At 48.5% G+C, this 12,267-nt stretch overlaps 1 protein-coding gene across 3 annotated transcripts in view; it reads left to right on the forward strand.

Moving 5' to 3' along the window:
* The window catches only part of CYRIA (CYFIP related Rac1 interactor A), a 108,583-nt gene that overhangs the window by 50,705 nt on the left and 45,611 nt on the right, over positions 1-12,267 (forward strand). Inside the window, exon 4 of one of the 3 annotated variants that reach the window (XM_043604491.1) lies at positions 4,960-5,056. The exons of the other annotated variants lie outside the window; for them this stretch is intronic. The gene's annotated coding sequence lies outside the window, so the exon portion shown is untranslated. The remainder of the gene's footprint in view (positions 1-4,959; positions 5,057-12,267) is intronic. 3 annotated transcript variants of the gene reach the window in all.

A 12,267-nucleotide genomic window follows, 5' to 3' on the forward strand; every position in this document is an offset into this window, starting at 1 on the left:
CATGACTGCTGAACCCGCATGTTGTCCAGCAGGACCCTGATGTGGGGTTCGCTTTTGCACCACCAGAACCAGGAAGCACCTCTGGAAGGTGAGAAACTGGACCCCCCCCCTTTTCATGGCAGGAAGGGCCTCCATCAGCCCTGGAGCACAGAACGGCTGATCTGGTTCTCAGACTAAAAGGGCTCAGCCTGCACCCTGCCCCCATCCTGATGCTGTGAGCCCTGGTGCCCTTGCTCTGCCCCTTTCTTCCAGTTTTCCAGCTTCTTGAAGCTCTGTCTGTGCTTCTTCTCTGTGCTGGAAGATAGGAGAATCAGCTTAGGGTGCTTGGCTTAGCCCTGATGGCGAGCCTGCCTTTCTCTGGGGCTTGGAAGCTGCCAGCCTAGTGGTCCCAGGATGAGGGGACTTCATCTGACCTGCACAGCAGAGTTAGGCCCAGGCTGCAAATGGGCAGACGCGTTCTGCGGAGAGAATTGTTGCTGAGGAAATCGGGCTCCGAACGTGTCTCCTCCAAAGACCTCACTTCCCAACAGGCCACCTTGCTCTCCTGACCGTGCTGCCGGCCCAGGAAGAAGGGGAACATGGCCATCTGACAGAATTATTCAGTTGCCATTACATGGGACAAAAGGGGCCTGGCAATGTGATGACATTTGCAAAGGCGTGTGTCCCTACTTTCAGGGAATGACACGTGACAGTGTGCATCAGAGGGGACTTTAGGTGGGGTTGGTTCAGTGGTGGTCATCATGAAACACTGTGCCACATGATGGTTAGGAGGACAGACTGGACCCAGCCCACCTGGGTCACAGTCCTCCTCTCCCGCTCGCTAGCTGGTGGGTTCAGACAGTTAGCACATCCCTCCTCCAACAGTTCCCTCATCTGTAAAGTGAGAGTCGATCGCACCTTCCTCATAAGTAAGGCTGCTTTGCTCATTAAATGAGCCAGCATGTGCACCTGCTCCCGGTGGTGCTGGGCACATAGTAAGGACTCAATTAGCGTTAGCTCTCCTTATTTTGATCTAAAGCCTCAGTTGAATATTTTACTTGAAAGTAAGTTTTTGGGGGGCACCCGGGTGGCTCAAGTCGGTTAAGTGTCCGACCCTTGGTTTCAGCTCAGGTCATGATTTCATGGTTTGTGAGTTTGAGCCCCGTGTCGGGCTCTGCGGTGACAGAGCTTGCTTGGGATTCTCTTTGTCTCCCTCTCTCTCCGCTCCTCTCCCCCACCTCAAATAAATTTAAAAAATATATTGCAAAAAGTACGTTTTCGGGATGCTCTGTGGGTTCGAGCATTTTAAAGCTATTTAGTAAGCATCTTCGGTGTGCAGAACTGGTCCTAGAAGATGGGGTTTCCAAGCCGAAGTCAGCAATGGTGATAAACAGACCAACCTCAGATGTGTGACACCTCCTGTACCATTAGAACAACTGAAGCATTTTAGGAGACCAGAGGGAGCAGGGCAGCTCACTGACCCGGGAGGCTTCTCAGAGGCAGAGGTGGCTCAGAGTAGGGGTGGTGCCCAGGAGGGTTGGAGACAGGAGACTGGGAGCAGATGACGGGTTGTGAGAAGGAGGCAGAGATCTGCAAGGGTGGTGGAGGGGTGGGGGTGCCGTTCTGAACGGGAGGTGGGAGAATGGCTAAGGAGAGAGAGATTGCTTGACAGTGGTCACGGGGGTTGGCATGGGCGAGCCTGTGGGCAACGGGTGGAGATCCGTCCACCTTGTCCAGCTCCCTGTCGGGGGAGGGACAGGGCCCCCCATGTGCTGGTGGAGGCCCCGCCCTGCAGGCAGGACGGGAGCAGACCTCTCTGCCCCAGACGCTGAGAGAGCACAGGCCCCTCTGTGTGCGCGAAGAGCCCTGGCCGGGCCTCCTCTCCTTGAAGGGCCCCACAAAGCCTCGCTTGTTCTCCCCTGACATCAGACCTCGCCCTCAGGACTTCTCTGTTCTTCTGGGGCAAGATCTCACACAGTGATAATAGCGTGAAAGGGAAGGGAGGGAGCAAGTGAAGACTGGCTCCGGCGTTGCCATGCCAACCTGCTCCCCAGCCGGGGCAGGAAGATGGCGCCCCCGCCACGTGCGCCTGTGTCCCTTCCCGGTCACGCCCGGGACCGTGTTGAGTTGCTGAGTGCCTGGTCCGGGCCCAGGAGGAGCTGCTGGTGTCAGTTCTAAGAGAGGCTGGCTGCTTGGTCAGTAATACACAAAATAGTAGAGGGTCAAATTAAGTATTGCTACACACAATGGGTTGATTGTTTTCTGGGTTTTTTTTCCCCTTAAGGAAGCAAGTGTTGCATTTAAACACCTGGGTTTTCTATTTTAACAAAGATGTGTATATAGTTTTGCCTTCCACGTTTCATAAAAGCTTACTGATCAGAGGGATCTGTGTGGTCATCTGGTCTAGCTTCTGGCTGATCCTTTTTTCAGGTGAGTAAACTGAGACTGGGTGAGTGAGGAGCAGGAGGCATTTTGAACAGGGAGAAGCGTAAAGGCTTTGTAGCCATCTAGTCCTGGGCTCCGGGAGCGGGATACCGTGTGTAAAGCACTTAGCGCAAGACCTGGGTCCACCGTGGGGCTCCGTAAATGCTATCCCTGATTATTTTCTGAACTTTCATGCGTGCCAAGTGGGGTCAATAAATGAAACGCTCATAAAACAAAATGCATGTTGAATCAGTACAGGGGAGCCTCCTGATCTCCTTCGTCCTAAAACAACTGCTTCCTTTGGAGATGCAGAATAAAAAGGGGACTTCAAATCCTTAGTCTAGCGCAGCGCTTCTCAAATGTACGGCCAAGGGCACAGGCTCGGCCGCCGTGAAGGTGAGTTGCTGTCTCCACAGTCTCTCCGGTGTTGTTTCCCACACGCCGCTGGGCCCAGGTGACTTGAGGTTGTTTCATATAGCGGGCTTTCCTGCTGGTGCGAACAGCAGAGTAGCCTCGGACCTCATGTTTGAGTAAAAATTTGCAATCTTCAAGTGGGATTAAGACGCAGCCTAAACAGTACTTGATCCGTCTGTGAGGCTGCGAGCTCCGCAGCAGATGGAGAGCAGTGCTTTCAAATTTAGTCATTGGTGGCCACGGACACCAGCCTGGGAACCCCAGCTGCAGGGTGAAGTTTAAATCGGGATAGCGTATGGTTGAGTCATCAAGAGCTGGGCCGGGCTTTCAAATAAACTTGGAGATAAACTCGGTGACTTTGTTTGTTTGCTTTAATTGTGGTCTTGGTGCATCCATCCAAACAGGGAAGCCCCACGGTGACTTTGCTGCCTTCTCTGTGTATTGTGAGTTTCCTGCAGGAGCATGTCTGAAAGCAGCGTCACATGTCCGGAAGCCCATCTGTGTAGAAACAGCCTATCTGTCTATAAGCACAGGGGTGGGGGCACGGCCACGAATGGAGGATCCCCTCCTATCTTAATGTACACTTCCAGAGTGTTTTCCAGGTGTGCCAACGTGAGCCAGAGAAACTCATTTTGATAAGCTTGGGATAGAATGTCAGCCTTTTTTTTTCTTTCTTTCTTTCTTTCTTTCTTTCTTTCTTTTTTTTTTTTTTCCTATTTTTTTCTTTCACTTTACACTCCCAACTGGAGTCAAGGTGATTCAGCCGCAAGCCGTGTTTCCCTTGGTGGAAAACGTGACGTAAGAAATTAGCAAAAGCAGCTGGGGAGGATGACTCCTTAGCCAAATGGTTGAATCTATTAATCTTTTCTCCCCACCCCAGTTGCCTTGGCCCATTGCTGGCTGACTCTTTAAGACCAGTCAGTGCCTTTGAAATGACCTTGAACGGGAATTAAGGGAGTTACTGAGTTAAGTACGCATTGGGTACTACAGCTGTGAATTTGAACATTCTACTACTAAGAGGAATAACGTTTAGAAAATATCCAGGTCATTGCAATCAATCCCTCTGCTTTGTCCTTTTTACAAACTTCTGCTTTTGTGCTAAGGCCCTACCCTGACCTGGTCTGGCATTTTTAATGTGAGACGATAATGCCCCTTAGTGGAGAAGACACATAACTGCAAGCTTTTGCATTTGCCCAAAGAAAAACTGTTTTAGCGAACGACCTCACTTTCATAATTCTTAAAACTGAACAGGGTACCTATTTTTTGAGGGTCATCGGGAGAATCACATGAGATCATGCGTGGGCAGCACTTAAAATAGCATTGAGCACAGGACTGACAGTGGCTGCGACCGTGGTTGTCTGACAAGGAGAATGTGGGTAAGCAGGGAATGAGTGAAGTCATCTTCGAGGCCCCAGGATTTTAGGTCAAGGTCCTCCGTGACAGCGGTGATATGTCAGCATGTCCTCACCTGGGACAGGACGCGCTCACAGCTGGCCCACCAGCCTGGAGGCAGCGAAGCCCACTTCTGCAAGCGCACCCAGGTTTCAGCACGGGAATTTCGATTCAAAGAGACATCTGCAAATGCGAATCCACAGCCCGGAGACATGTCATTTTGTCATGCCTGTCCCTGACCTTGAGCTTCTCCCAGCTCAGCCTCCAAATCTGATTGGCAGGGCCAAAGGCAGGGACAGTCACAGGCTTCGCTTTGTGCGAGTGAGTCGCTGACCGTCTCCTCCAAGCGGGTGAAGCAGACTCTTCTCAAAGCCCCTTGCTGCCTGTCTTCAGCTCATTTGTGCCTCGCTGAGGGTGTAGATTGCTTTCAGATGGCTCGAGTTTCCTTCCTTTTAATTTTCAACTATAACATGAGATCCCTGTCTGCTTCTTCATATGCCAGAAACCAGTTATAGCTTCATTAAACTCGGTGGAAAGGGGAAACACATTCCCTTCCTTCCTTCCTTCCTTCCTTCCTTCCTTCCTTCCTTCCTCCCTGTCTGTCACATTTTTTCCCCTCTTCTGCCTGCCCATTCTTCCTTCCCTCTTTCTCTAAGCAAATGGCTGGGACTCAGACACGAGATCCTTGGATACAGATTTTGGTATTCACGCTGTCACTTCTGCACTCATTTTTTTTTCCCCTTTTATTAGCAAACCCGTATTCCCTGAGTGGCCTGCTGTGGATTCAAGCATAAAGTCCTAGCTCCCGTCCTGGAGGTGCTCACCTTCTAGGAAGAGAGGCAGACAGGTAAGCAGGAGTGACTGGAACGTGGAAGGGTGGCATGTGAGGACTCCTGGGGCTCTGGTGAGAGGTGGACAGCAGGGGACACCGCTCCCACCCCAGGACTGGGACAGGCATCCAGGCAAGCCCCAGGCCAGCCGAGGATATCAGTCTACCTGGCAGAGAACTACGTTTAACGCAGGTGTAAAAGCGCATAGGTATACCAGTCCCGCCCCTTCATCGTAACCGGAAGACTGGGATCTGCCGAAGGATCTCCAAGTGAGCCTGTGACAGCTGTCACTCCCAAGGCCCCTCATCTCCACCCACCCGCCAAGAGTGCGTGATCTGGCCTTACCTTCCATCCAGCTCCCGAGCCTCACCGGTTGCCGGATGTTCACTGACAAGTTTCTCCCTCCCGAGTCCACAGCCTCCTTCTGCCTGAAACCTTAACAGCTTATTCCAGCCCAGATGAGTTACCTCTTCTCTTGCGCCCCTTTTCCGGAACGCTTTCGCTTTACCCCAATCGCAGTCCTCACTAGAACCTTCCATCCTTTACAGTGGGCTTTGAACATGGCTTCTTGCCCTCACTGGGTTGTGCTCTTACCTCAGACCACTGCAGGGATCGAGTCTTACTGAGCACTAGTCCCTAAAAAGAGCAGATGTTCATGTATTTATTCCTTAAACCATTCACCAACTTTCTCTACTCTGTTAAGGACTGTGCTGGGTATTGAGGATGGAGCGATAATTAAGACCTGCCCTCAAGCAGCTCAACAGACATGTATAAGTATTTTAGTTTTGGAAGAAATATATACACAGGATTTACAGGATGTGTGTATGTAGATAGATAGATATTCTATCGAGTTGTCTATGTACAGAAAATCTCGAGGCAGCTGGGTGGCTCAGTCAGTTAGACATCCAACTTCGGCTCAGGTCATGATCTCACAGTTTGTGAGTTCAAGCCCCATGTCAGGCTCTGTGCTGACAGCTCAGAGCCTGGAGCCTGCTTTGGATTCTGTGTCTCCTTCTCTCTCTGCCCCTCCCATGCTCATGCTCTGTCTCTCTCTGTCTCTCAATAATAAATAAATGTTTTAGAAAACTAAAAAAAAAAAAAAACCTATCTATATCCATATCTATATATCTATATCTATATCTATATCTATATCTATATCTATATCATCTATGTCTATATCTACTAGGCTCATTGGAAGGAAGAGGTCATTTAATTTGGGAGCAAGTGTTAGGGTGGGGTGAGGACGAGGTATTTGATTTCATTGCCAGTGGGGGATCAGCTAAATTATATTGACTATAAGTTGGTAGAGAGCCCAGCAGAGCCAGTGGAAATTTGCCAACTGAACAAAATCTTTGGGTATAGTGGTACTTTCTAGAAGTTTTGAAAAATGCGTATTATTCCAACAAAATGCTGCCATTTCCTGGGCAATGTAACTAGACTCCCAAAGCCTTGGGATCTGTATTAACATCATTGTTTTGTCATCTCATGGGATTTGTTTTTTTCAAATTTGAAATTTGAAAGCCAAAGAGTACACCTTTGGTGTTTGCAAATTATCGCCAACCTAATGCCTTAATGTTACAGTTGTACTATTATTATAACTGCAATGAGACCTGATTGAGGCTTCTAGGGCTGGGACCTGACAGGTCCTCAACTGCTTCTTGAATTCCCAAGGAAAAAGGGTCTGCATTAGAGAATGTCATATTAGTCCTTTGAATACACATGGATTAAACTAGGCTATCCAAGCACTGCCCAGTAGAGGTACTTGGGGGAAACTTTGTTGAGTGTATGAAAATTATTTATAGTTTGCATGCCTTTGCATTTCACAACATTTACTGCCTCGAACATACACAAGGGCTTGAGAACAGTTTCTCTGTAGTAGTATAGGCATTCTACCAGATACCAGAATTACTGCTTTTTCATAGACTAACTCTGTAGCACTTCCTGATGGCAGCAGTGGGCCAATTTTGATATAGCGGGGGACATTGGAAAGTGCTGGGGTTCTGTCGTCACTGTCCTTGCCATGTAACTTGCAATCCACACGGCTTCAAGAAACAAGACCGGGGCGGCATGTGGAAGGTGCTGTTAGTGTGAAATGGTGTTGCTGGGAGGAAAGGTGCATCCCCCTTCTAATTAGCTTAGCTCATGATTGGGCATTAGGTTGCCTGGGTACGTATTTGGAAATTGTTGCATATCCTCTCTGTATAACCCTAGGAGGTTGGAACATGGAGCAGCTCCAGATCCCTGAGCCAGGCCTGGTGGGCAACAGATGATAAGGACGAGGCTCAGAGCAGGAAAATGACCTTCCCCAAGGTCCCGTAGCACATAAGTGGCTAAAATGAGATTAGGGCACAGAGCCCATGACTCTCTGTTCACTTGGTGGCGTTACAGAGGCATCACAGTCAGTGGTATCGCCTGTGTACTTCAAGCCTTGAGTTACACAATAGCCATTTGATCCATCCAAGCTGCCAGGCTGCATTTCTGCCCAGGAATGTCCCCGCTCCCACTTTCTGGTTGCAAAGTTCATATATAATCAGTCCTCAGTGATTCTTCTGACCTTCTCTCCTTCCCCTCCCCTCCAAGATGCACTTTCTATTTTATGGTTTCATACCGTCCCTCCTTAGGACCATGCTCACTGACCATGCATTTCCCCATCCCCTGCAATGACTAATGCTCCCTCATTCTTATCCAAAAGACAGTGTCTGACCCAAATACCAGATGACCTGAGAGCCTCTCCTCCCATGGGCTATGGAAGAAAAATCTTAGGTTTTGTTGACAGAGAAGCTCCATGGGGTCATGGGAGTTTTGTTTACAATGAATGACTTAATCCATTCCACATGTATGTATGTGTGGCAGTCCCACTGTGTGTGAGGCAGTAGTCTAGGAGTTGAAGATACACAAGTCAATGGTAATAGAGATTTGAAAGAAAAATAAAGACAGTGACTGGGCATGGGGTGGGGTGAGGTGAGGTGGGGAGAAATACTATTTTGGGCCAGTTGGTTAGGTTGAGCTCCACTGAAAAGTAAACCTTGAACAGAGGCCCAAAGGCAAACCATGTAGATATATGGGAGGGGGAGGGAAAGCATTCTGGGCAGAAGGACTAGGAAGTGCAAAGGTCCTGTGACAGAAAGATATGTCATACATTCAAAAAAGAAAAGGTAAGGAGGCAGAGGTAGCTGAATCACAGTGATTGCAGGGGATGGACCACTTTGGGGTACCATCACATAGGATGCCTTGTTGACCGTGATAAGGATCTAGTACCCTCCTATAAGTAAAACAGGGCCCCACTGAAACAATTTAAGTAGAGGAGTGACATAATGCAACTTTTTAAACATCAGCAAAGCTGCCAGAAAGGCAGTTGACTGGGTGGTTGGGAATGGATGAGAGCAGCGCTGGGAAATCTGTGTAAGGGGTGAGTATGATACTCCGGGCAGGAGTTGATGGCTGGTGGCTTGGTCTAGGGTGCTGGTGAGGGATGGTGTGAGAAGCAATTGAATTGAGATCATCTTAAAAGTACTGCTGGTGGGATTTGTTAGCTTGGTTATGGGATATGAGAGAAAGAGAAAAGTCAAGGATAACACCAGCTTTTGGGGACTGAGCTGCTGGAAACATGGGATTGTCATTGGCTGAGATCCGGAAGACTGGAGCAGGGCAGTTTTTGAGGGGAGAAAGCAACACTTTAATTTGGGGTGAGTTAAGTTTCAGCTATTTATGAGAAGTCACATAGTCAATCGGATACATGAGTCAGGGGTTCAGACGAGGGGGTCAGGCAACAGTTGTGAATTTGGAAGTCATTGGCATGCATCTCTAAGATAATATTTAAAGCCTTCACAGATATCAATAGTTGTGTCGGAAAGAGGAGCTCTTGGTCATGAACTGAGACAATAAAAATAACAAGGGTAATAGCGATGATGGCAACTACCACTTACTTATGCATCTGACTGCTTACCTATGTTGTCTCATTGTTTCTAAAAGCCACCTTTGGAGAGGTTGAAGTAATCTCTGTTTTACTCATATTGAAACTCAGACTCAGGGAGGTTAAGTAAATGTTGTTAAATACATTGATTAAGTCCGTGTGGCTGTTGCTATGCTGGACATCAGGAAGCAGATCACAGCTCAGTTTAAGAAGTTCAAGGGCGTGGTCCTTCTGTCGTCTTTGAAGAACACATTTCGGCCGAGAATTTCTGCCAGTTCGCCCCCCGCCTTCAAGTTACGTGTGTCCTGAAGATGGGGCACTTCAGGTGCCGGATGAAATAAAGCCTGAGGGGACACACGGTGCCGCCCACACCAACACAACACACAATGTAAAGTAAGGGGGGGGACAATTTGAAAAAGCATTAGAGATGAGACGTGAGAAGACAGGGTCACACTTCCCCTCTAAACGCCGGCTACAGTTTAAGCAAAGACATTACCAGCAGGTGCTTGTTGATTTCCTTTCCTGGTTTCGCTGTCAGAGGACAGCGCCCATCCTCCTTGGAGGCAGGTGTTCGTGCCACACTGGCCGTCCGCAGGCACTCTGCCCTGCTGTCATCTCCATTAGGTCTCGTCACAGGCAAATGAGTGCTGTGGACCCCATCTGGGAGAGTAAGGTCTGAGGGGTGACGTGACTTGTCCAAGGTCTGCGGCTAGTGCGGGATACTGTTGAGATGTGAACTAGGCTCTCCGGATCCCCAAGCTCATGCCTGTTGCACCGCACTGCTCCAGAAAGGACAGGAGAGAAGAGGCTGGGATCCTGACAGCACCTCGGGTGCCGGATCATCCCAGGATCCCCGGCATGCAGTCCTGGGGATGGCCAGCAGAGGGGACCACGCACCCGGGTTTCTGCAGCCGGCTGCCTGAAGCCATGTTGAATGAGCAAATGTCTGCAGCAGACTATGAGATCTAAATGTCTCCTTGGCAGGAAATCCTCGAGGAGCACTGCGGGGTTGTGCAAACAGCCTTACAATGTCCGCTTGTGTGTGTGCGCTCGGCTTGGCCTGTGTCGCCCACAATGCTCTGTTTTTTTTGGATAATGGGGCTCTGTGGACCCATACGCCTTGTCATGCAAAGGGAGGGACCTGTGTTTGTCATAAATGGGCTCTTGTATGATTAATAGCCATGCGAATGAGCTTGCAGCAGCCGTTCAGCACCCGGCTTCACCTCTTCACGGAGACGGTGGTCTGAGTAGGCTTTCTTCCCTTGCCCCAAAGCAGCAGTGCAGTATTTATTGCTGAAAGGGAAATGACTTGTTTGCACTGTGGCTGCAGTTTTTGCCATGCGAGACAGGAGGTGCAGAAACTAGTATTTGTTGTCAGGGGCTGATTGCATGCCAGATACTACACCAGCTACGTAATCTGCATATCTTATTTACTCGATAGCAACATTGTAAAGGAAGTATTATGATTTGCATTTTACAGATGAGGAAAACTCAGATTCAGAAGAGTAGAATGACTTGCCCAAGGTGTCCAGAGCTCATGCTATTCCCATTAAATGACTCCCTTTCTTCTTCAGTGTGGTCTGTTGGTCCACACACTTGAAGATGCCTTTCCTCATCCCGTTGGGCTGCTCATTCACTGGAATTGGTGATTTTAAAACAGATGAGGAGTTGCCATTCCTGGGCTTTGGTGTGTTTCTAGTACCTCCTGGAATTATATGCAAAAAAAAAAAAATGTGAGTCTGTGGATGTGTGCATTTTTCTGAAAAGGCTGATTTTCATCAGACTCTCAAAGTCATCTGTGACCATAAAACAACAGAGTTAAGCACCCCAAAATACTTCTATTTTGGGAAATGCTTATTTTCTCTGACCTCTTCCTGTTACCATGACTATTTTCTCTGCTCAGTTTATTCACAACTGATATCTTACTGTTGCTATGCGGTGACTACTCATCTAACGCTTCCGATCCATTTTGGCAGACATCAGTGAAGAGGGCCGTGTGCTGGACCCATGTTTGGTGCTCAGTGGGGAGGAGTCGGGGGGGATAAAGTGAAATGGGTGACATTCTGAAAACGAAGAAGACAGCCCTTGAAAAGAATTCACAGCAAAGGTGGTTCATTCAGCTTGGAAATCCAGATAGGAGGTTTCTGGGAGAAAATGCTATTTGATTTGGGTACTAAAAGACAGACAGAACATCTGGAGGCAGAGGAGAGGGGAAGGGCATTCCAGGCAAAGGGAATAGCACAAGCAAAACAACAACAACAACAACAACCCAGAAGGAAGAAGGGGGCCAGAGCTGTTGGTACTGTCCAGATTCTGGTGTGACCAAAGCACCGAGTGTTCAAAGTTGCTGAAACTTGAAAGAGAGCTTTGGGTCAGATTTTATGGCCCTGAATACCATGTAAAAAAATTGTCCTCCTCTTAATTTGACAGCCAGCTTGGAAACGTTTATGCTAAACCACGCCTTCCTTCTACCCAGCTAACCCCTGGGAAGAGCCAGGTCTCCCAGTGCTCAGCAAACCCACCCCACCGCCCCTTCCCTGTCCAGCCTGTGTTGATGGTCCTCATCACGTGCTTGGGGTTCAAGCCAGGGATTTTATTTGAGAACGTTAGTTTGATCTGCCATGAAGAATACGTTGAAATCCAGCTGGTTGCTCACTTCAGAAACTGGAAACAAAAGCAGAACCACTCCCGCCTCCGACATTTCAAGGGAGCTTTGCAGCCCCTGCGATGTCCTCAATGCTTGAGATGAAATGGAGCGTGCCAACCTCTCTGGGCTTCAAATTCTTCAGGTTTTTAGTATGTGAAATGTTTTTTGTTGGTCTTTTTTGTACTTACATAATTTTTGACATCCCACATCCCCCCCGCCCCCCCACAGATAAATTTGACCTGGGGCGTAAAACCCCTAATGCTTTGACCTGTCAATTCCAAACGTCACCTTTGGTACACAGGTGGACCCCAGTTTAGGAAAACTCAGCATCTGAAAATCTAGACCTACGAATCAAGTCAACCCACGGCCCTGGGGTGGGTGGGATTCTTCAGGGGCCTTCACTTCCCAGAAGAATTCCTTTCAATAACACCTCCCTGTGCCTCAACATGCTAGGTCATATTTCACCTACCACCCAACAGTGAACTATGGAGGCAAAGAAACTTCAAGCACAAATGTGGGATACAGCTGCCCATGGAATGAAAACCAGGCAGAGACAAGGGGAAAGCTTTTTTTTTTTTCTTAGTGTTATATTGTAAGATAACAGAAATGGAAGAGATTTAATTCAGCAGCATTGATTCTGCACATGGCATTTCCTATAACATGCTCAG

Source organism: Prionailurus bengalensis, chromosome A3 (genome assembly GCF_016509475.1).
Source record: "Prionailurus bengalensis isolate Pbe53 chromosome A3, Fcat_Pben_1.1_paternal_pri, whole genome shotgun sequence".
NCBI lineage: Eukaryota > Metazoa > Chordata > Mammalia > Carnivora > Felidae > Prionailurus > Prionailurus bengalensis.